This window comes from Pecten maximus, chromosome 6 (genome assembly GCF_902652985.1).
Source record: "Pecten maximus chromosome 6, xPecMax1.1, whole genome shotgun sequence".
NCBI lineage: Eukaryota > Metazoa > Mollusca > Bivalvia > Pectinida > Pectinidae > Pecten > Pecten maximus.
In genome coordinates this window covers 35,836,629-35,863,708 of record NC_047020.1, presented here as the reverse complement: position 1 = coordinate 35,863,708, position 27,080 = coordinate 35,836,629, and the positions used below count along the sequence as shown (strand labels likewise).

At 34.1% G+C, this 27,080-nt stretch overlaps 1 protein-coding gene across 4 annotated transcripts in view; it reads left to right on the top strand.

The window, feature by feature from the left end:
- Positions 1-1,452: 1,452 nt before the first annotated feature.
- The window catches only part of LOC117329660 (probable glycosyltransferase STELLO2), a 41,373-nt gene continuing 15,745 nt past the window's right edge, over positions 1,453-27,080 (top strand). Inside the window, exon 1 of one of the 4 annotated variants that reach the window (XM_033887695.1) lies at positions 1,453-1,630. The gene's annotated coding sequence lies outside the window, so the exon portion shown is untranslated. Of the gene's footprint in view, positions 1,631-18,761; positions 19,190-27,080 lie in introns of those variants that run through there. The other 3 variants (XM_033887697.1, XM_033887696.1, XM_033887694.1) reach the window with 3 other exon arrangements.

Genomic DNA, 27,080 nt, shown 5'->3' with positions numbered 1-27,080 from the left:
TCGCATTATATGCCAAATTCAGATTCGCTGGAGGGATGTCTTTTAGTGTTTATAAGAATCTGTATGAATCTCTAGTCGAACCAGTTCTATTCTACGGCGCGGGATTGTGGGGAGTAAATACCTATAGCTTTGTACAAACTGTCCAAAACAAAGCTTGTCGATACTTTCTAGGCACCGGAAACAACGCATCCAATGTCGCGACCAGAGGTGATCTTGGATGGAACTCGAAGTATGTAGACTCTGGTTAAGGCTCGCGGGTACAACAGAGGACCGTATGGTTAAACGGCTCCACGAGTGGTCTAAAACCAGGACAGGAAGCTCGGATAAACGTGTTGAAAAACTTTTTAATGAACACAATCTTAATGAATTCTTAGCGCCTAGCCCATTTCCGAGTTACTGTATGAATTTAGCTAAATGTGTATTCAAAACAAAGGACGAAAACAAGTGGTATCAAGAACTATGGAATGATATAGGGAAAACTAATGGAAATAAGTCTCGTACTTACCGTACGTTTAAATCTGTTTTAGAATCATATATATATACTGTTGTAAATTTTAAGCATAGGCAAACGTTAGCCAAATTCCGTTGCGGTAATTTGAAATTGAAAATAGAGACAGGCCGGTATTCTCGTCCTCCCTTAGCATTACATGAGAGGAAATGTATTTTATGTCAGTCAGGATTAGTAGAAGACGAGCGCCACCATTTTTTTAATTGACTGTGGGTTTTATTCAGATATTAGGCGAATTTTATTTAGTGAAGCAAGCAATTATTGTCCAAACTTTTTAGAATTAAACCCATATGAACAATTTCATTATCTTATGACAAGTGATGATCTTCAGCCTATTTTAGCTTCTTCACTCTATCTGATGTATCGCAGAAGATCCTGTTTTTTCCTATATTTAACAGAACTTTTTACTATATTGTGTCTCATAAGTCAAATTGGCTGGATGTCAATATAATTTTAATGCAACTTGTAAAGTTTTTATGACTTCTACTGTATTTTACATATCTGTAATATCGACATGTGACACGTTAATAAAATATTTTGTGTATATTGTATTGTATTGTACTGATCATCTTCACACCACTGTCATGTTCTCAGGTAAGTGCATTCTTAATTTTCAGAAGAGGGTTGTCGGGTGACGTACCTGTGTTTACGGCTCACGTAGTTGCACGGCAAGCGTTCAATGTTACAATGGAAACCGGGTTTTTTCATTTCAAAGCGAAGGCTTTTTAACTTGCGTTGTCAGCTTTTATGTGCATGATGTTTTATATGTCTGGGTCTTTTTAAACCAATTTAAATTTCAGCCCATCCCCAACCATGTATGACAACATGGAATATTTATGACTTGTAATGTATAACCAACATGTATACCTTCCTTGATGGTCCCGAGTTGATAGTCTGACAATGATCAATATTGCAACGATCTGTGACGAATAACTTTCCAGGGCACAACCGGCGTCGTCTGATCACCTGCTACCGGCACACACGAATACCAGTGTTTTGGTTAATTTCCTGTGTTTCACCAATGTAATTTTTATGTCGTATACTAATCTGCAAATCAACTACAGCGGGATAGGACTACCAAGAAGGACTGTAGGCGGTTGACAATTCCAAATTTTATCGAAGGTAAGGTTTTAAAAAACGGGTTTTTAATATCTTAAAAATGTAAATGTGATAAGAAGATTAATATAAACGAAGGGAGCTTGTATTTGGAGAATTGTTTTGGTCGCGGCTCAGAATCATTTACCTTTTTTGAATGGCTCTTTTAGGAAACTATGCCAAAAGATGTTTATTCAACCTTAACCGGACAATATGTGACCAAGTGTCGCTGTTTCTCTGTTAATGCAAGACAACGTCACAGTTTCGATGATGATGTTAAGCAGTCCACATAAATCTAGAATTACTGTTGAATATGGACTACTATTCATCCAGCAACAGCGGAATCACATCATTTTAATTATCGTAAAGATCAACTTAATATACAAACAATCTTTACGTGTTCAGTTCCCATCAGAAGTGATGAAGGCCAAGCCAATGCTGCGTTTTGGAGTATTTTTTCGGAAATCATGCTTGAAAATTCATTCGCTGTATTTCATCTTAGTCTCAAAAGGGGTGATCTTTGTAATAGTAAAGAGTAATGAAAAAAATTGTGTCTGCATTGAGGCTAGAAGGTTGTGCTTTCAAAGCAAACATTCTACCATTAGGCTTAAGGGAAATTCCCGCTAGTCTGGGCTAGTGAGGTGACCTTATACTATAATCTTTCATATCAGTATTTGTTTTTAATGATTGAATGGCAAAAATTATTATGCAGTATGTGAAGAAGTATTTTGATGACCAAAAAGTCATTTATTTATAAGATATCATTTGATATCGCTTTTCAAATTAGCAAATACAGTCATTTTGTTTCACAGTACTTTTTTTTTACAAACAATCATACAAGTACAAATATGACAAAAATGCTGATCTCAATTTGCTCTAATGGATTTGCTTATTTTATCAAAAATCACACCAACCCTTTTCACAAATCTTTTTTCGCTTAAGTGATCGTTTACATATATTTTTACCTGACTTTCCAAATTAGGGCGAAATGGGAACACACCTATGTAATTTTACTAGATACATTGGCGATGGGTTATGCGCCCTTAATGGTTATCGAGATGAAGGCGAGGAAGTACTATGCACAATGTACGTGACGCTACGCTCGAAAGCTCAAGTAAGAAATCCATAGTTCCATAAAGGTTGTCATGCCTGGTGATTCACCACATCTCACTAATTAGTTCTGGGGTAGCACACTACAGTAGGACAGCCTGGCCATGGAATTTTTTTGTTAAGCAAATAACTCCTGTATTATGATATGCATAAAAAATGAAAAAAATAAAGGTACATGGTATATTCAGTATGAAGAAGTACATACAGGCTTCACATTTGTTAAAACAAAAATTAATAAATTGGTTCCGGATTTTAAATTTCCGGATTTTCCGCAAGTGTGTTTACACAGGAAATTTAGTTTTGCCTACAGCGAAAAATGGATGCCCACAGTAAAGGTGAGATAGCGGAAAAACTCAATTTACAACATATGTCAAAACAATATTAATTCTGTCTTTGGGATAGAGATAGAGATATTTAATTTTAAATAGGTTTCAGATAAAAAATTGTGTAGAGAATTGTGTCATTTTGGGTCAAATATCATAATATTTTGCAATTTTTGAGCATTTTTTAAGCTGTTACCATGGTATTCACAGCTCTAAAAATCACAGAAAATATCAGTTAACTTATCCTTCGGAGCTGTATTAAAATTGCAAATGTTGCACAAATTACAAATATATATACTTTATTAGAGTTTATATGTAGGGTTAACTGGCAATGTTTACATATCTAAGACATGTTTCATATTTTTCAAAATTTGGCATTTTTACTGTACACTTCTACCTGTACGCAGATACCTAAATTGGTTTGTTTTGGTTTATTTTTGTTTAACGTCCTATTAACAGCCAGGGTCATTTAAGGACGTGCCAGGTTTGGGAGGTGGAGGAAAGCCGGAGTACCCGGAGAAAAAACACCGGCCTACGGTCAGTACCTGGCAACTGCCTCACGTAGGTTTCGAACTTGCAACCCAGAGGTGGAGGGCTAGTGATAAAGTGTCGGTACACCTTAACCACTCGGCCACCGCGGCCCCCTAGATACCTAAATACTTCATGTTGAAATAAACATAAAAATATATACTGTAAACGTGATTATTTTCGCGGGGGGTTAATTTCGAGATTTTGATATGTAAACTATACGCGTGGAGGTAATTTTCGCGATCGATCAACTTTCGCTTGTAGCTCAAGATTACGCAAATTGATATGAAAATAATACGCGTGGGGGAAATTTTCGCGAACAAAAGGAGTCTGCGTTATTAGCGTAAATTTCTCACTCGCGTAAATTTCAACGTTTACAGTATAGCACGAATAGAAGTTGAATTGTCTATCGTTTCTGTGTTAAACATCACCCTAGAGTACGGGATCATTACGCTAATCTTTCGGGCAATATGCGATAGACAATATGTGCTCGTGCTGAGCAAACATAGTCTTGACTTAAGGACTTTTGTGAAAATCAGAGGATTTTAGACCAATCGGCAAAGGCAAAAATCTATACAGACAACATCTCTAGCTTAACAGTTGGCATTCTCCGTGTCCTCCCTGCCCAGGTATGCTTGAATCAACATCCTTCAAATCATTAGAAGTGAAAAAATCTCCCCTTTCTATTGACAGAAGCACAACCTAGAGTTTCTTGTATAAAATTGTGTCACTTTATACGTTAATTTACCGTTCTAAAATTAACCACAAGTCCATACTATGTTGTACAAAACTGAAAAGAAACTGTTCTTGCTCAGAACGTGACCTTACCATTTCTCCACTTCTTTGATAAGGACATCATTTATTACCAACTAAATTCATCTTAGCATTGAAAAATAGGTTCTCGAATCTTGACTGGACTGGATCTTTCTCAAATGATTACTCTTTCTCTTGGACTGTAAAATCTATTCACTATCAGTAACGGTTTTCCATAAACATTGATTTCAACAAACAAAAAGAGAAAGATTCGCTCTGTTTCCGAGACCTCTTCTTGTGATTTATATCTGCTCTCTGTTGGAACTGTTATTTTCTGTAGTCTTGGGGTCTTCGAGCCTGGGAGAATGTCGTAAAATGGCACTCCAGATCCATCCTTATTGCATTAACGAACAACTCTGGTTGAATCGGTCAAACCGATAACCGAAATCGAGTTTACATGGACAACATGTAACTTAACACGAAAAGCTATATGAAAATGAGAGGCTTCTTTGTGGATAAAACCTGGGTTAATGTGTGTTCGGGGCGAACACGTTTGAAAAGTGAGGAATAGTGAGGCAGGTTTTAATTGTAAATAGGGTACATAGTGATTTCAGGTGGGGGAATTTCCATTAAGTCAGTCGGTAGAGTGACGGAGCAGTAAGCAGAGGGTCGCGGGTTTAACCCCTTGTGGAGGCACTAAATTCGCTTTCCTGTTATATATATCATGAAAATATTGTTGTATCGTCTGCCCTTTTACGTTGTTAGTAGCAAAGAAATATGGCAGTAGAATACTGATACCATTTTTAAGTGCACGATCATTTGGAATCCAACAATGCAAAGTAAAGACAATGAAATTCACATCAGGACAAACAATAAACAATTCTGTCAGCAGTGTTCGAAAGTAAAGGTAGTCCGATGGCCAGAGGCTATAGAAAACCTGGTCGGTCTATGTAAAATTTCTTAGTGTTGGCCCCAATGGCTATGAAAAGTTTGAGTCCTGACATACATTACAATTCATGTAAACAACATTCCAAAATTTTCTGACAAATGATGATATGAAATCAGAGCTTAAAATAGAGGGTTTTTTAACCCATAATAGCGTGTTATTACTGGATGATGCAAGCGTTTGCGTGACAGTAATGCTACTTTTCAACAATATGTTTACACAATGGGTCTAGGGAAAAATGACTTGGGCTATGGGATTTCAATTTTCTGTAGACATACTGTCTAAGGAATTTTCATATATACTTTCATGTATAGATGTTTAGATGTAATACATAGTTATGTTACAATGTGTTTACATGTTTAGATTTAGATTTTTTAAAAAGGGGGGTATAATCACCTATTATATTTTGGCCTAGTTTGTAGCATTTTTTGTGTGTCATTCTTTTAAATTAACCCCCCCCCCCCCCCCCCCCTAAAAAAAAAGTCTAAAATCTGAAAATGTGGTAGTATATACATGTTACGGTGAGTGATTACTGTCATAGCTGCGCTCTTCTAAGGCTTTGTCTTCATTCAAATTACATTATCGCATAGCTATATAGGTTGGAACGCTCGACATTCGACACTCGAGCAACATTGTTTAGCGCTGCAAATGAAGCTCATATGGCCTCAGACCACAATTAATTTCCCTCTTTGTTCTACCAAAGAAAAATCGAAATTAAAATATTTCAGAAGTTTGCAAAAAATCTGGCTTTCACATCACGTGTAGAACTATTCAAGCTGAACATACAGTGAGCTGGAAAGTACCCCATGACCGGCATTTAACAAAGTTATTTATATTTAAGTGTAACCACCCTATTATATTGTAGGAAAATCCGGAAAATCACAAAATATTACTACTCAAGCCTTATAACTCCCCGTGTCCTGCCTCACAAACAAACATGGAAATGGTGTCAAAACAAAATTCTGCCACTAGATTAAATATTGCACTATAAATCTATGCTAAAATTATGTCCATATCTGCAACAGCTAAGTCAGGAAAAAATATTTAGCAACAGTCCTGAAATTTCAATATGTACTACATTCGTAATTAATATTATTTATGAAAGAAAATGGTAAAGATTTAACAAAAAAAATTAATCTATCTCAGATTCCAAAATAACTGCTCTAATTTGGTAATTTGAGCCATACTTGAAGCAAAAGTTTTGGGGTACCAGCAAAGTAAACGGCCATAGTGTTAAAAGTAATATGGTGAGGTGTTATTTTTATTTTTTTCTCTTAAAGCATACATATGAAATTTTTAATTAAGCAAAAAAAAGGGGGTAATTTTTCTGTTCATTTTTTCAGGAAAAAAATAAACGTGTATTTTTTTAAATCAATTTTTCCCTAAAAATAACAGGATTTTCGTATAAAAATAGCCATATTTTGTTAACCACCCAAAGAATCTTCTCTTTTTTTGATAATTATGAATGATATTGCTCATACTGATGATATAAATAGGATATAAACTTCTTTTTATGCTTGAGGTGAATATTATCGGGGAAAGATAAAATCTACCAAAATCCTTAGAAATATGGTTCAGCTATTAATTAATACGTATCTTTATGTGGCCATGGTAGTAAAACGAACGTGGTGACATATGTTTTTTATGTGCATTTTGTGATAAGAGCATAATTAACATTGAAATAGAAATAAAATTAAGGAGATCTATCAGAGGAAACTCGAAGGGTCGGTCTACCTTAAATGACAGAGAAACTTGATATTTGATAAAAAAAAACCCTAAAACATCCCTGCTTTTCTATATGTAATTCGAGATTTGCAGTTGTGGGAATGCACAACGCAGCAAAACACTTTGCTCACATCGTGAAGACATGGTGCGCACTGATAGTATCACACATTCGTGTGATTTCGTAAGATCGGACGATCAAAAATTTCGAAACGACTAAAAGTAAAGGTTTAGTTATCTGCATATACCTATACAGATATAATTACCTGTACATTTTTGTATGAATCTACGGATGCATAACGTACATAAACTGCACGTATTCAACGTCGGTTGGTCTACAACATTGTACTGTATATACTGTAGCCGTGGGGGTATTTCCCCGCGTTTACGAGAAGAAAGAAATGCAATGTATTTGTAAGACTAATGCAATTCAAGTATAGTCAGTTTTTTTTAATACAGGTAAAGATATGGTAGGTATGTTTACAGGTAAATACATAATTTGAAATAGAACATTATCCGCTATCGCTCACCTACACGTATGCTAATGCCTTCTACTGGTTTGGTGATATAAATGATCCCGGAATCAACGAATTCTTTGATATTTCTTTTTAACTTATCAATACAACGTGACATGAATAATATCATGAGCTTATTTAATGGGATACTCAGTATAGCTTTTTAATGTAACACATTGCACTTCACGCCTCGATGGTGAGTGCCTGAGTGGTCACGGATCGGAGCACTGGTTGATCACAAACCAATGCTAGAATGTCGATGAGAATACAAGATTTAACTTTCTACATCAGACTCCATTATAGATAAACTGACATATGTAAGCCCATGGAGGGTGTCACAGAAACTTTATAACTATATCATACTTTTTATCAAAATCGTTCCGAACGTTTTAACATTATTTGTTTAACAATTTCTAAATATATATCAACCACGACAGCTATCACACTCACTTAGTTTCGATCGCCCAGCCTGCACACATTAGCCTGCACGATACATTTCGATCGTGCGCACATAACACAGCAAGTGACGTTGTGCGATCCCACAACTACACCTCGGCATGGATGGTACACTTTCTATAGTTAGGCGTGTATAACATACCTTAATTTCGAATTGTTGATATAACTTAGCAGCTTAACAGGAATTAAATGAAGATTACCTCATTAGGGGATTATGTTGGTTAACTTGCTGAAGTTGCATATTTTCAAACAAAAACATAGTTGAATAGATAATAAAGCACAAGTTTTTTGTTTTTTGTTTTTTTTTTTATTTTCTATTTGTTTTTTAAATTCAATTTGTCAACGCAATTTCCTCTAATATGGTGCATATTAGTATTTACATGATAGCATAAACAAGGCATACAAATCATAATATATAAGTTACTCATTTTTACTTAAAACCTGTTGCTGGATTCAATGAAAATTTGCACGTGTCTGAAAACGTCTGTATCAGTGTTCGCGGACAGATTTTCATTTCTAGATAAAATAATCTAGATTGACTGGATATATTATAATGACCCTAGTGTTTTGAAATAGTGTGGTACGTGCTGCATTATCATGCTTAATACATTTAAAAACAAAAATGTGCAATATTCTCACAGGAATGTCCACAATTACAGGAAAGGTTATCAACAATCTAAACAAAAAATAGAATAAGATGGTGGAGACGAATTAGCTCCATCGGTGCAGTAGATTTTGAAGTATTTGATTAACTTACTACATGTACATTTATTTCGTTATCTAATGCATTCTAAAGACGTAAACTCGATGAGAGAAAGGATGGATTACTTGAAGAAAGTCTACAAGAACAAATATTATAGTTATGTTGATTTCGTAAGTTGTACCGATTGTTGGCACCCAGTATTAATGTGTATGTCAAAAGGGCCAATAAATAGGTGGGGATTAAATATTTTTTTTCATTTTACTTTTAAAAAACACTGAACTTGCCTCGTTTTCGATAAAGTTTCTAAACCCGTTTCTAAATAAAATGAATGTTAACTCGCATACTAAGGTAGTCCATTTAATTTTTAATATAAAATAAGTGTGTTGACTCTATCATTATAAAACTGGATTAGGATGACTTTTTAATTTTTATGCGACTGTATAATTTTCATCATATACATATATACATTGTATATATATATAGGTGTTTAAAATGGTTCATAGGGAAAACAGATCCCTGTATAGAAATATTTTTCATGTGTGTATATACCCCCGGTATATACATAATTTTCATGTACTAGATTGGAGAAAAAAATCAAAAGGGACCTATGCAAGTCTATGAAAGAATGCTCAGTTTTAATATAAGATCAGTGTGTTAACTCTATCACTATCAAACTTCTTGTATACTGTTGTTGTTATCAAATCAAAGATTAATTACTCGTAGAAATGATTTAGAAACGGAAAATATTGAGATATTAATACTGGAAATTAATATTACAAATAAAAAATTTCTTCTCTGCTGTCTCTACAGGCCATCTAACTCATCTGTAGAATATTGGACAAAACTTGATAATGTTATTGATAATCTTATTGATACTAATCTCAACATTATCATTACTGGTGACATTAATATCGACTTATTAACACTTAGACCTAACTCTCATCTATCAATGATTATGACTAAATATCAACTACATAATCTTGTTCAAGAACCCACTCGTACTACTAATACATCATCTACACTAATTGATATATTTTTTACTAACAATATCAATATATTTAGTAACACACAAGTTTTGTCTCCTCTTTGTAGTGATCATTGTCATATATTAGCGCAGGTCTCCTTTAAAACATTAAAAATTAAATCTTACAAGAAGTGTATATATGATTTCAATACTGCTGATTGGAATGCTATCAACAATGACTTACTTAATATTAACTGGGATATATTATTTCATGAGAACACCAACATAAATGACCTCTATTCAATTTTAATAAATAAAATCAATGAATCTACTAACAAACATATTCCTCACAAAACAGTAACAATTCACCCTGATGACAAACCTTGGATGACAGCAGAAATAAGATGTAAACTAAGGCAAAAAAATAGGATACACAACAGAGCAAAAAATCGTAATCGAAACCAGGACTGGGGTAATTTCAGAACCATTCGTAATGAAGTTGTTGAACTTATTCGGAATGCTAAAGACAATTACTTGGAAAAATTACAAAATGAACTTACCAATAAATCTGTACATTCAAAGAAATGGTGGAGTATTGCTAAGTCATTAACTAAAATGAATAATACTAATGCTAATTCAAGTCCACTGAATATTAATGGTAAAATACTTGTTCATCCCCTTGATAAAGCCACAGCTTTTAATGATTTCTTCACCTCGATTGCATCTGACATTACTGACACAAATCTTCCTGACTTACCGCCACTTTGTCCTTTTGAATTTTCCGAAATTATCATTACTGATCAGGATATCAAAGATCAATTTCATATTCTTAATTCTAATAAACCTGCTGGTCCCGATGGAATTTTACCTCGGATCATAAAAACCTTACCAACCTCACTAGTTTATCCTCTCAAGTTATTATTCATTCTAACTCTATCTCAAAGCGAAATTCCAGACATTCTTAAAACAGCTAATGTAAATGCTCTTTATAAAGGTAAGTGTGATATTAATGATTTAAACAATTATAGACCCATAGCCATTACTTCTACTTTTATCAAAATGTTGGAAAAAATTATCTTCAAGTATACCTATAATTACATAATGAAATATAATCTACTAAGTGAAAAGCAATCTGGATTTCAACCCAGAGATTCAACTGTTAATCAACTCGTTGACATTTTAAACACAATTAGTTCCAATTTAGATAAAGGTAATGATTTACGTTTTATTTTCTGTGATATAAGTAAGGCATTTGATCGAGTATGGCATTCAGGTCTTTTATATAAATTAAAAAAAATACGGTATCAAAGGAAAAGTATTTGAGTGGTTCAAAGCTTACTTATCTGATAGAAAACAAAGAGTAATTATTGATAATTATCAGTCGAACATCAAGTCAATACATGCCGGTGTTCCTCAAGGATCTGTTCTTGGACCATTTCTATTTTTATTGTTTATTAATGATATTACAGATAATGTAACTTCTAATATTAAATTGTTTGCTGATGATACATCCTTATATGTAATTGTAGGTACTAATGATGATCCTGATACTCTAGCTAACATTCTCAATGATGATCTTTCTGCTATTACTGCATGGGCTAACCAATGGCAAGTCCTTTTTAATCCAGATAAAACATCATCCAACCATTCATGAATACTAATAATACTTATAATTTCAGAAATGAAAGATACTTCAATGTACCTCATACTAGAACTAACAATTATAACAACAGTTTTTTCCCCCTCTACTATGAATTACTGGAACTCTCTTGAGGACCCTTTAAGAAATTCTGTTTCTATTTCTAGCTTCAAATCCAAACTAAAAACTGTATTTCCAACTATGATTTCTGATGTTTTTATCAATTTCAGCCCTCGTAGTCTTAATATAGTTTTATGTCAATTACGAAACAAAGCTACTGATTTAAATTATGATAAATGTATGGATCATTTGGTTGATGATGGTTCTTGTACATGTGGTGTTAATATTGAAAATGCAATTCACTTCTTCTTCCAATGTCCACTTTACTCGAATATTCGACATCACATTATAACAGTTTATAACCTTCTAGGATATGTCAATCTTCAAGTTCTTTTATATGGTATCAGTGACTTGCCAACTGATTTAAATATAATCATACTCTCCAACACTAGTTCTTACATGAAAAAAGTAAACGCTTTAAAAATTATAAGTAATATTTAAGACTATATACTCATTTGTTTATATAAAGGTTAAATCAACTAAAAAATATATCATGAGTACATAGTAGTGTGAGAGCGAGTGAGAATGTGTTTTCCTTGTTTATATATATCAATTATTGACTTTTCCTACTACATGTTCACTAAACTGGAAATTTATAGGAAAGGACTAATATAGGCTGAGCCTGTTGTCCAATCCCTTTTGCCAACACCAAGTCTTTATGATATTCATGATATTCAATGTAAATACTTGTTGTGTTGACAATAAAATATTTTGAAACATAAAGATTAATTACAAAGTCAATATTACCAAAGTAAATATGTATCGAAATAGCATGTGAAATCATATATACACTACAGTGGACCCGCGATAATCCGGACGCCGATAGTCCGGAAAACTCACAGTCCGGACGGAATAGCACGGGAACGGATTTCCGTAACGTTATTTGTACTCACCAGTCCGGAAATTCGGATTCCGATTCCGGAAGTCCATTTTGGGAACGGAACGTGCTTTTTATTAGTAAATTTATCGCAATAATCCGAACGATTTTTTCACCACGAAGAGAGAAAAATGTCGGGCCAAGTCACCCGTGTCGACAGCTGTACAGCCTATCGCTTGACACTGTGCGTAGTCATAGCGACCGCTGCCAGATCACAGCCCCGGGTGTTTACCTGTGTTACAATGTAGCTCTGTTTTTATAGCAAGAATTCATGCACTAACATACAGTACGTGATACGATAATTAATCAATCTCAAATACATGTAATAAATTTATGGTCGGTAATTGACATCATTAACACTTGTATTGGGTAAACACGGATATCGGCTTGTAACACCGATACCTCCGACTACTTGATTAAGCGTCACATAGTTAAGTGAATACGGGTTTAATGAATATATGTATATGTAAATATTAAGATAAAAATATGATTTTCCTATGTGTAGGTGTGCCGACAAAATATTTTTTTAATCTGGAAAATAGACATTTTACTTCAAAAATTATCCCGATGATAGAAAAAGAAAATGGTGATGTCATAAGAAAACAGGAAGATATTTTAAATGAAGTTGAATTATTTTATGAACAATTGTATGCTAGTAATAATAACATTTGGGAAGTAGATTTAAATCAATTTTTATTGAACTGTGATGTTCCAAACTTAAATGATGTAGAATCTTTATCGTTAGAGGGAAATATAACTTATACTGAAGCCTCGCATACTTTAAAAAATATGAAAAATGTTAAAAGTCCAGGGTCGGACGGATTTACAGTGGAATTTTTTAAGTGTTTTTGGAAACAATTAGGTAAATTTGTTCTAAACAATTAGGTAAATTTGTTCTAAGATCTATGCATTTTTAAATGGAAACTTATCTATAACACAAAAGCAGGGAATTATTACATGTATACCTAAAGGTGATAAACCAAGGCATTTTCTTAAAAATTGGAGACCTTTTTGCCTTTTAAATATTGTCTACAAAATTGCATCAGGCTCAATTGCGCCTAGATTAAAAACTGTTTTAGATAAATTAATTAACTCTGACCAGACAGGTTTTATTTCAGGCAGATTTTTAGGGGAAAATACTCGATTAATTTACGATATAATGCAGTATACAGAGGATAACGATATTGATGGGATGCTTTTAATTGTGGATTTTGAAAAGGCGTTTGATTCGGTGAGCTGGGAGTTTATTGATAATGTATTTAAATATTTTGATTTTGGTAAAGATAATAAAAGCTGGATAAAAACATTACATAATAACTCTATGTCTGCAATTAATCAAGGTGGTAATCTATCTTCTTTTTTTGAAATTAAGAGGGGCTGTCGGCAAGGTGATCCAGTAGCTCCTTATATTTTTATTTTATGTTCAGAAATACTAGCAATTGGACTTAGAATTTTTTTTTTCTGATTTAACTCAAATTTTAATGACCTAGGGCATATGAACAAGGGAAAAATTATATGATTACATAAATTTCATATTTTTTTGCAAAAGTACTATGTCTGGGTTTAAAACTACAAATAGATAATCCCAGCTTACTTCTTCTGTTATAGAAATATCACCAGTCGTGAACGTCTTAAGCAAAATTGAATGAATGTTAAGACATGGAAATACGAGTAAGTAATGACAACGGAAATATATACAATTGTTACTACATTGTACCTGGTTCAATATCCTCCATCGCTGTAGATCTACAGGTACAGGACTTCTAGCTGAAAGAAATATATGTAAATATATGTAAAGACATGTAAAGATATTCTGTTTTTTGTTTTCAATATTCAATCATTAGATTTAAGATTTAAAACTCGGTTTGAATTTAATTCAATAGAATTTTATAAAGATCCAGTGATGTAAGACCCGAATGCTTAGTCTCGTCATCTGTTTTTGTCACGTGATCCTTACATTTGTTTAGTCGTCTGTATAGCGCATGCGCATTTCATTTTGGGTAATATAATTATGTGCACTGCATTTAGACATACCACCAGGAACCCTTACATACATACAATAGATCCCTCTATATCTTCAATACCACGGTAAAGGTAAGTGCTTAAACAATTATCAGGTAGAGTTTTATTGGTAATTGATAGTTCAAAACTGATGATGGCACTGGGACAGTATTGAAAAGTGTATATTTTGTTTACAGTCTAAATACAACCTCAGTAATAATGTTCATGTACACATATTATATGCATTGCTTATAATTGATATATGATAATTACTTTCTGTGATGCATTTTAGCTGTTGACTGTTTATTAACGGTATTAATTCAATATATAATATATAGTACTAATACTATAACTAGAAATAATAATCTTATTAGGGGTATACACATAGATAATTGTCCACTACTTCTCTCACACTACGCCGATGACACCTCTCTTATATTAGATGGAACAAAAGAATCATTAAAAGAATCAATAAAGGAATTAAATTCATTTGAAACAATTTCTGGAAAAATTAAACAAGCATTCTGTGAGTATTGCTAAACCAATACATGTCCCCTACCGGTGCCCCCAAAAGTTAAAACTTTAGCCAAATTTGAGTAAAAGAAGTTTAGCCACAACTGAAATATGATCATTTTATGAAAATAAGTTAATTCCAAACAACGTGTAAATTCAACTCTATTGGGGTGAATAAACAATGTTTCCTGCCCGTAAAAGATATTCAGGTATTCTTTTGGGATGTCTCCTGTACAGAGTAAAAGAATCTAAAGTGTATTTAAATTGAAATGTGTAATAACAGCCTTGGACTGAAAGACATATTTGTATAAACATAATTCTGCATAGCACAGCATAGTAGTACACTGATTTTATTCCAAAAGAATCTCGCATCAGTGAAGTATTCAATACAGAGAAAACAGTTAAGTCCATATCATGGAAAAAAATTCAAAAAATGAAAATATTTTTTTTCATTTTCAACTGTACAGAAGTAATGCCACACACCCAAAGAACCTCTATGCAAAGAATCAGCATCCTTATACCATTATTAAGTGAATGGTGTGCCATTATAAAACTTTAACCAAAACTTAAACCTGAAGAATACAGAGAAAAAAGTTAGTTCATAATATGGCAAAAATTTCAAAAAATGAAAATATTTTTTTCACTTTTAACTATACAAAAGTAATAATGCCACACACCCAAAGAACCTCTATGCAAAGAATCGGCGTCCTAATACCATTATTAAGTGAATGCTGTGCCATTATAAAACTTTAACCAAAACTTTAACCGGACGGACGGACTGACAGACAGACGGACGCAGGCAAAACCTATAGTCCCCCCGGTTTCACCGGTAGGGGACTGCTAAAAGCAAAACACAAGTAATATGGATAGGCAATAAAAAGTACAGTGATGATGTTTTTTACCCAGAATGGAACCTACAATGGGAAATCGAAAATTTACGATACTAGGTATAGAATTTCATGTAGATTTACATCAAATCCCTAAATTAAATTATGATAAAAGGTTAGTGAAACTAAGTCTATAATCAAAAATTGGAGTAGAAGAGTATTAACACCAATAGGAAGAATTCAAATAATTAAATCTTTATTAATTTCCCAATTTAATCATCTATTTATCTCCTTACCAAATCCGGATAACAATTTTATTAAAATATTAAACTCAGAAATCTTTAATTTTCTATGGAAAGTAAAGTTGATAAAACAAAAAGGGAGATAATCATTAAAAACTACCAAGAAGGGGGTCTTAAAATGATTCATGTCAAGTCTTTTATCGAAGCCTTGAAACTTACCTGGATACGTAGGTTATTCACATCAGGGGGTAAATGGCAAGTGCTATTCGAAAAATATGCTAATAAAAAAATGTTATTTAATTGTGGTTCAGAATATTTATAAATTATTCATGACAAATGTAAAAACCTTTTTTTGGAAAGATGTTTTCCAGTCATGGAGAAAATTAGCAAATAAAGAAGTTTCTATAGGAGAGAAAAAAAAATATACTGAAAATGCCTATCTGGTATAATAAATGTTTTAAAATAGGAAACAACAGTGTTTTCTATAAGAAATGGTTTGAAAAGACCTATTGTTTTCGTTATGTTTCTTATTCTTAGTATTCTTCTGCCGTTTTGGTAGCGTATTAATCTTTTGATTGATAAATATTAGGCAAATTGTCTTTCACGCATGTTGTTGGCCAAGGTATGAATATATGTCAAAAACTTTTAAAAGTAGGTCAAGAATCCAATATGGCCGCCATGACGTCCTTTCTAAAAAGTTTAAAATGACCATAACTCAAAAAATATTTAAGATACAAAAGTAATGTTATAATATTGTGGTACATTAGGTCTGTGTCTAACTTTTATATGAGAACAACTTTAAGGTCAGAGGTCAAATAAAAAAGCTCGCAAGGTGTCAAGTTTGTCTATTTTTAGAACAATTTTAATTTTTCAGTTTTTCTCAAAAAGTAAATCATAGTATGATGCAGTATGTCATTCTGATGATTTTGATACGTTTAATTTTTTTGGTTATATTTGTCGTTAACGCGGTACGCCATTTTGATATTTTTGTTCTATTTGGTATGCCCACAACTCACATTTTCAGTTTCTTCTCAAATTCCATCAGTGCGATTCAGCGCAAACTTTGACAAAATGACTATGATATGATACTGACCAAGTCTGGTTATCATGGGGTCGGGCCAAAATCCAATATGGCCGCCATGACGTCATGTATTGAACAATTTAAAATGGCCGTAACTCAAAAAGGATTCATTTCACAGAGGTCACGTAATTATGTTAATTGCAGATAATGCTTGGCGCTAGCTTTTACTCACCAAAAGTTTTAAGGTCAGGGGTCAGATAAAAAAGTTAGTTATGAGATCAAAGGTCACCAAATTTCCAACTTTTTGATTTTTAAAATGTTTTTACATAGATCAATGCCGTAATGGGAAATCGTAAATAAATCTTTAAACGACATCTTCTAAAAAAACAAGAGGCCCAGGGATTTGATATTTGGCCTGTAAAATGCTTGGGTGAAGGGCTACCAAGTTTGTTCTAATGAATGACCTTGATCTAAATTCAAGGCCACAGGTGTCAAATTGGCTAAAATCTTGAAACGACTTCTGAATAACCAAGAGGCCCAGGGAGTTGATATTCGGTCTGTAGCATGCTTGAATAAAGGCCTAACAAGTTTGTTTAAATGAAAATTTAAAGGTGTGAAAAGCCCGTCAAATTGTCCATGACAATTTCTAGTTATTATTAATGACTTATTGAAAGATAATTCTAATACTTTTTGCAATTTTGTGGAATTTTCACAAAAATTTGATGTAAACACTAACTTTCTCACATATCAAGGTATTGTTAACACTATCAAAAACTATATGTCCAATGATGATACTTAAAATACTTTGATTAGTTATCCATATATACCCCTAAATTTAAAAGTATCCACGAAGCATAGGAGAGGAACTCAAGATTTTTACAATTTGTTGTGCCATAATAGTACCAAATCCACAGGGAAAACCAAATGGAATGAATTGTTTGATTTTGATGAGGATACATGGAAAATGATATATATGATACCTTTTACTGTCAAGAAAAATTCTAAATTACAATGGTTACAATACCGAATAAACCAACACATTCTAACAACAAACTCTTATCTATTTAAAGTTGCTCTTACAGATAGTGCTATTTGTGTTCAATGTAAGTCTGAGACAGAGACAATTATTCATACACTATGAGAATGTGAGAAAGTACAAGAATTTTTGCAAGATTTTGAGTTCCTTCTTGATGCATGGTTTATCCCATTTGGTTATAATAAGGAAACCTTCATTTTTGGTTTATTTCGTCAAAATAGTATCTATAGTAGGGTAGATAATACCATAATTTTAATTATAAAGCATTATATTTACCAAGTGAGATGTTTACAGACATCATTGTCAATAACGGCAGTTAAGAATGTTATCAAAGATACATATTATACTCAGAAATATATTGTGGTTAATAAAGGTGAATTATTTTTATCAAAATTTAATATTGAATGGAAAAAATGGGAAAATTTAATTAATAATTCTTAAACCCTATTGTCAGTTTTTGTCAAAATAAAACAACATAACTTTAAAATATTTTGAAAACTTTTACTTTTAAATGCATACATTGTTTACTCCCTTGAACATGTTGGCACAACTCTAGAATCCTTATTTCCCAATCTCACCCCCCCCCCCCCCCTCCCACTAATCTCTCTATAGAAATGACACATTTTTAACGTTTGTTGTGCTTCACTGCGTTATACTAAAATTGTAAGGGATATTTAATCTTTAGTTCAACTGAAGGCTATCATACTCAGTCATACGTAAAAGGGGGTAGGTCTTCATGACCTACAAACATAATATTGAGAGCAAGGTATACAGTATTATATCTCATTTAGCACAGATATAGCGATACAAGGCACTGTAACGTAACAGCTGTATACAACAAACTTGGACGGAGGTCTTAACTTCGATATACAAAAAAAGTGTACCACGAACTTGGACGGAGGTCTTTACTACGGTATATAACGAATTTGGACAGAGGTATTAACTTTGGTAAATAACGGACTTGAACAGCGGATTTTGCTTTAACATATAACGAATTTGGACAGATGCCTTAACTAAGGTATACTACGAATTTGGATAGAGGTCTTAACATTGGCATCCTACGAATTTGGATAGAGGTCTTAACATTGGCATACTACGAATTTGGATAGAGGTCTTAACATTGGCATCCTACGAATTTGGATAGAGGTCTTAACTTCGGTATACCACGGACTTGGAAAAAGCTAAGACAGCTTTGGTGTACTAAAAACTTGGACAACAGTCTTACCTTTTTCGTTGTTTTAATACATATATCTAAAACATCAAACTGGATAAATTACAGCGTTAATCAAAGTAAGTACTAACCTCTTGTTCGAATTTTATAGTATTAATCATCTTATTTATCCTGTTGTTCTAATAAAATACAATGCAGATCATGGCGACATACATACGTATGTGGGGTGGAGTGGCTGGGAAACCACAAGAGTCACAAATATCACAGACCGATGAGTTCTTAACCTCGATCATGTAATGAGTGATTTGGCAGACGAGACGAGTACATGTGTACAGTACTTGTCACACTCACACCCAGTAACAGATATTAACAGATGTCAATGTATCAAATCTATATTTTGTATATGGTGGGATACACAGGCGCTTGCATAGAAAATGTGATTTTCATTTTGTTTTTGATATGGCAGTTTTATGTTAACTGTAGAAGGTACAAGGCTGACAATTCCATTACGAGCGAACCACACCCACCTCACTGCAGCAGGCTAAAATCACATTTATTCAAACTGACAAGTGTTCTCTTTTCTTAATAAATGAAATCTTTTGCAATGTCACTCAACAAATAGATTCTACTCACGGGTAGCTTTCGAGATGTTAAATATCATTACCCTAGTACAATTATAAAGTGAGAATGCAACAATAGAACAAACTTAAAGGTTTTGTCAGCATAAAAAGTCTAAACACCTGCATTTACTGCTGTTTGTCAAAAGCAGGGGTTTTCTCCCCCAAAACATATTTTAGTTCGACTGCGGGAGGGGTTGTTAATCCCTGCAGGGACCCCCATACAGAATATCAATATGCCTACACCAACATGTAAGAAAACCAACGCCCATGTCGGGTGACAACATTAGCTCTTCCTCTTCTTCGAAGACACGAGCTAATGACTGATTCATATGCTGAGGTGTTAAACCGCATTTGGTTTAGACATACGTATCTTATTTTCAATGGGTACAATCGGCCAAGCATGCCGCTTTTTTATTCCCAATTAAAGTGACGCACATCCGATATCACAGTCCACCAACTCTCACTTATTAAACATTGACGAAGCCTTTTTTATCCTCGTTGTCTGATTATTTTCTATAAAAAACCAAACAAACAAACAAACAAACAAACAAAAGGAGACAGAGTGTATTTGAGATGCTTTAAAACATCTATTACTTAGTATCATTGACTACTATCAGAAAGCTTTTCTGAGATTACTACTTATTACATTCTCTAGCAACATAAAACATAAAAATCCCTTAAATAAATTAGTTCATCATGGTTTAATAATATATATATATATATGCTTTAATACTTTTGAACTACCGGGTTTTAACATAAATTCAGTAGCAATGTTACCGTCGGTTTACAAAACGGACACTCACTGACTCACTGATATTGAGGAAAAACTGTGGAGGTATCCAATGAAATACACACAATATCTTGTTAAGTAATCCATTTTATTTAAATTCAGCAATATTTTAATAAAATGTATTATGTAGATACCGCGACTTCCGGTTACCGTATGAGAACAGTCGTGCTACCTGTTTCTACCTGCATAATGTTTGCTAGTAAAATGATATATAATACCTATTTCACCCCGGCCAACCTTTTCTCTACCGGTTTATCAACTAAAATGCAAAAAGGTGGCTATATGGAAAGACGCCAGTTATCCTAACAACGTATACAGTTTCACCCTATTTACCACGAACAAATCAAACTCCTTTTTTTGCTGTGTCAGTTTAAGAAAAAATGGCTCATCGTTTCAAAAGAACATGACGCACATTTAAACTCAGCACAAGCTGTAGATAACAATCAGAATATTTATTCTGTAATGTAAATGCAGATGTTTTCTGTAGTAACACCTTTCAAATATAACTAGTTAGAAGCCAGCATAGTAGAAACTATAATCAACATGCTTGCTTTATGAATTCATCCAGGTTAATACATTCTTCGATATAATATGGTGTTAATCCTTTGATCCATTTATAAACAGAGGGATTTACATAGAAGGAGGGGTATTTTTTGGAATGAAATTGAATTCATCTTCTATAAAGACAGTCTTAAATTATGAGAAGTCCAGTCGCTATACCTTCCAGTTTCTATTAAAACATTATACATGTAAGAAGACAATTGCTTTTTTTTGTGTTTTTCAGAAATGTGTTTACTTATGTACTTAATACTTTCGTTTGGAAAAAAGTATAATGCTGTTGTGAAAGACTTGATATAGACGTCAATATAATCTTTTTGTGCGTCTTAAGCCAGCCCGATATCTATAATTAGTTGGATGTTAGACCACATGGCAATGTTTGACAAGACAATGCATAGGGATGAGTTACAAAACGAAGAGCAGATGAGATCACCACATTTATCAAACATTTTATACTGTGTCCATACATTTCTATAACCTTTACCGCATGATCAATTATCACTAGAGTGGAACGTTTTTCGACAATATCTCCTTTTATGTCCTTATCATTATCTTTTATGAAGTACCAGGATAAAAAACGTAATTATTTTTGGTCAGAATCGTAATTTTATCTAAGTCATAAACACATTTACTATGCCGAAGATCGGTGACATTTTATTCAGCGTTGTGCAACAATTCGTCTCCTTTTCCGGCATATTTTCTGTGGTGTACGATTTCTTTAGCTCGGTTTATACGAGCTAGGTTGAACTCCCTATTCCGACATCTCGCAAGTGTAGAAGGATTTGACTGTGTCGATTATCGGTGACCAGGTAGCTCAATTGGTAGAGCAACCGGTTAGTGTTTGGAGGTCCCGGGTTGGAACACCGGTCTGGCCGCTACGTTTTCTCTTCTCCTGTTACACGGGCATAGTTGGCTAAATTGTCAACATATGTGTCAATGAGTGACAATTAGTGTGAATAAATTCAACAAATTAGATTCACATGCTCATTTGAGAGAATATTGAGTCTTTTTAACCTGCTCTTGACAAAAAAAAAAAAGAAAAAAAAAAGCAGAGGAACCTTGCATGACAGGTAGACATTTCTCAAGCAGGACAACACTGAAAGTTCCATTTGGTACACTTAATGTTCGAGTTTATTGGTTAGGATTGTGCCGGTGTGTTGACTCTTATTTATATGCATAATGCTAAGTCAGGTTTGTCGAGAACAGTGATGGGGTTTCGGATTTTGAAATAGTCGTATACGAAGGGTTTTTCCAATATTATATGTCAGATCTGTGTCAGATTAACAGACCAGTTCTACAACATATGTTTATTGATCCCTGATGGCATTGAATGTACCTAATTAGCATTAACACTATAACATAAAGTACAATAGACTTTGGATACGTGCCAAGGTTGGTTTGGTTTGGTTTATTTTGTTTAACGTTCTATTAACAGCTAAGGTCATTTAAGGACGGCCTCTCGTGCGTGCGACATGCATGCGCGTGGCGAGTGCGTATGTGTGTTTTGGGAGGCTGCGGTATGTTCGTGTTAAGTCTCCTTGTGATAGGCCGGAACTTTTGCCGATTTATAGTGCTACCTCACTGAAGCATACTGCCGAAGACACCCAGCAGCACGACCCACCCGGTCACATTATACTGACAACGAGCGAACCAGTCATCCCACTCCTAATATGCTGAGCGCTAAGTAGGAGCAGCAACTACCATTTTTAAAGACTCTGGTATGTCTCAGTGAGGGGACAGGACCCAAAACCTTCCTCACAGCGGCGAACGCTCAACTAAAGGCCAAAAATGAGGCATTGTCAAGGGAGACATTAGGACAAAGAAAGTTGTTCTGAAAGAAGAGAAAAGATAAGATCCCAAATTTAGTCGCCTCTTACGATCATGCAATGGGGGCAGCAGGTACAATTCTTACGCCCTACCTGCAGGGCAGGTCAAGCCAGTCAAACTTTACCAAGATGATCTTTTTTAATGGGGTTATGTATATGCTTATTACCTATTCTATTGACGAAAGATTGCTTGGTTATATACTGTCATTAAAATGATCATATCTAGATTTGGAATATGCGATGTGTTCTTATTCTACGTCACATAGCGGACCACTCTGCTGACTCTGGTTTCATTAAATTTAAGGGTTAGGCATTTTCCTAAAAAATTTGAAATGCATTCACCTCGAACCACGCACCTTGGGTCTTCAACTGAAGTTACAAATGTACGTGGTCAGCGCTCCAGCCGATTGGGCTATCGCGGACCCCTGCGGTGGGTTACCATTCGTAATACGACCCATCAATTCCTTGTAGAATCTAGGATGCTGTAACAGCTAAAATGGAAATTGAAACTATTGGCTATATTCAGTTTTCTCTATATAATTTTAGTATCTTACACTATTGCAGAATTTCCGTTGTTATGCGTCAGATCAGCATACCTGAGTTATGATTAAGATTTTTCTTTCTATTTGCCTAACCTATTTTGTAATAAGCCGATTTATTACATTTTTACCAGTGAAATATCAAAAAATATTCATTCTATAAAAGTGATATTTTTCACTAGGCCTAGTGAAAAATATCAATTTTGCTGATTTGACCAATCAAATTAATGATTAGAAAATACCAAAATAATTGACCAATCAGAAAGTCCGACATATATGTCAGCACCTGGACAGGGGAAACTGATTTTTGTTTTGTTTACAAATTATCGCTGTAGGCCTAGTTAGCAAACGGGGTAGGGTTTTCGTTGATAAAAAATGTAATAAACAGAATATCTAACAGTGTCTTCAGTAACACCAAATATATTTCACTCGTGTGGCTAATATTTTGAGTGGGGCTAATATTTTGATATTTTTCACGAGTGCGCAGCACTCGTGAAAAATATCAAAATATTAGCCACATGAGTGAAATATATTTGGTATTACTGAAGACACTGTTAGATATCCTCTATATATTTGGTATTACTGAAGACACTGTTAGATATCCTCTATATATTTGGTATTACTGAAGACACTGTTAGATATCCTCTATATATTGCGAACGACCGAAGACATATTAGATTGGGTTGCCTAAATAACTAAGGTGGGTGTCAAGACATTTAAATTGTTCATTCAATCATTGTGTCAATATTTGTATGATACATTCATCCTGCAGTTGTAATTAGATAATATTCATCTTGCTTTGATTCACTTTATATATCATATATTGTTTTTTTAATATTTAATAAGCATTGTATGCATATTCATTGTTTCTTTTCCAGCTAGTACGTTATTAACAGTGGAAGCTGAAATTTGTATTATTCTCCCTATGTTCATTACACGCTAAGAAATGAGTATCTTCAGTATGGACTACACTGGACCTCTCTAACAAAAGTGTTGATATCGTTGAGCGTGGATTTGCCTAGCGGTAGTCTTGTAATAACTATATCTTCTATTACCTACGTTTATATAACTTTCATACACTTACCCAAAACCACTATCTCTTGTATCAGTTCGCGTTTCAACCACGTGGGGTCGAACATGATGTCACTGACACAATAAATAGCTCCTAGCTCTACTCACTTCATTAATGATCCAATTTTGTTGAAATGTCATACACGTACTTAGAACAATTAATTCCTACCATTCAAAAGGTTTGAATTTAGAGTCTCTTCCTCTAACTTCCATTCAAGACTGACAAAGGTAGACTAGTTATAATTTCCAATGACAAATCAACAAACCATTTGATCTTTGCGAAATATTACCCAAGAGGGCAACGCGACACCCTAGTGTCATGCGATTGACAATGTCGTAAAGTACCTTAGGACGCGGGTAAAACGGATTGTGTCAATAGTCTCTTTTTCCCCACGGAAATGGTTATGTTTCCATCCATTTGATATACTCTATTTAATGAAGAATATCTTACTGAAATCTATAAATGATATTCTTCAAGAGGTAATAACGATTTCAATGGCAAACGAGCTTTACGTTTGAAACAGGGTCCATGTAAAGGGATACGTCACGGCCCGGAAATAATCGAGTGATCTATGAGCCATCATTTGCCTTGCTAAACAAAAACAAAAACAATAAAAACTTTCCGTGCAACTTTATCAGATGAGAAATTCTACCAAAAAATAAGAATCTTATTTTGGGTGGCATTTTTATTTCACCAAACTATGGAAATTTGAACATATTTAAAAAAAATAAACCCGAACTGTTTTGTCTTGAATTTAATCATATCACCTTTCTTGCAGTAATGGATCAAACTAATTATGGAAGAACATTACCGTAGAATTTCGTTTTTCTTTTTTTTTTATCAAATAAAGCGTGTATTTCATCACGTTGTTCTGTCGTTGTCATGTCCGATTGGTCTCAAAATGCAATATGCATAACTAGGCACCAAGGGAAACCTACATATAAAATTTGAGAAAGATCCCTTCAGTACTTTCTCAGAAATAGCGATAACAAACTTCAATTGTCAAAATCCAAGATGGCTGCCCGTCGGCCATGTTGTTTTCCGATCGGTCCCAAAATGCAATATGCATAACTAGGTACCAAGGGAAACCCACATATCAAATTTGAGAAAGATCCCTTCAGTACTTTCTTAGAAATAGCGATAACAAACTTCAATTGTCAAAATCCAAGATGGCTGCCTGTCGGCCATGTTGTTTTCCGATCGGTCCCAAAATGCAATATGCATAACTAGGCACCAAGGGAAACCAACATAAGAAATTTGAGAAAGATCCCTTCAGCTCTTTCTTAGAAATAGCGATAACAAACTTCAATGGTCAAAATCCAAGATGGCTGCCTGTCGGCCATGTTGTTTTCCGATCGGTCCCAAAATGCAATATGCATAACTAGGCACCAAGGGAAACCTACATATGAAATTTGAGAAAGATCCCTTCAGTACTTTCTGAGGATTAGCGATAACAAGAATTGTTTACGGACGGACGGACGGACGGAGGGACGGACGGAGGGACGGACGGACGGACGGACGGACGGACGGACGGACGGACGGACGGACGACGGACCACGGACGCAGGGCGATTTGAATAGCCCACCATCTGATGATGGTGGGCTAAAAATTAACCGGAACTGTTTTGTCTTGAATATAATCATATCACCTTTCTTGCAGTAATGGATCAAACTAATTATGGAAGAACATTACCGTATAATTTCGTTTTTCTTTTTTTTTTATCAAATAAAGCGTGTATTTCATCACGTTGTTCTGTCGTTGTCATGGTGTCACGGGCCAGCACAACTCCTGAATTTATTAGCTTATATACCACCGATAAAAGGGAAGTAACTCTTACGAACTGAACTAAGTCTGGCGTAAAGATGATTTAATTTTTCTTGTCGGTCTATATTGAAGGATAGGACATTCAGAAAAGTCCCAATGTTTAAACCTAAATTAACCGGATAGAAATCAAGAGATAAAAGAAAGGAATAAATGATAAAAGAGAGCAATGAGGAGATAAAAGGGAGGCATAAGGAGATCAGAGAAAAAAAGATAATGTAAATGAAAATGATAAAAGAGAGCAACTAGAAGATAAAAGAGGGAAATAAGGGATGTAAAAGGTGAATAAAGGGATAAAAGAGAGAAATAAAGAGACAAAGAGCAATAAGGAGATAAAGACAGCAATAAAGTGATACGGGAGCGGAATAAAGAGATAATTTAGTGTAATGATCAGCAAAATTAAGAGATAAAAGAGAAACTATACAGATAAAAGATATCAGATATATAAAAGACAGGAAACAGAAAACAGTGAAAGGAATAAAGATATGGAATAAAGGGATGGAAATGAGGAATTATGAAGTCGGTAGATGTTTTTGTTAAAAAATATATTAATAGTGAAAGGGCCCTCAATCTTGACCCAAATAGATTGAAGCCCAAACCTTCGCAAAAGGATGATGGTTGTAAGAAAGTGTATGCTGTATCAGGACTATGAGAAACTTAATTAAGTCAGTTGAGGAATGACGTCAAAGATATAATTACAGTAACAGTGACCTCAATTTCGACTCCAAATGGTTGAAACTCAAACTCGTACAACACATAATAGTGATGAACGTTAATCAAATCA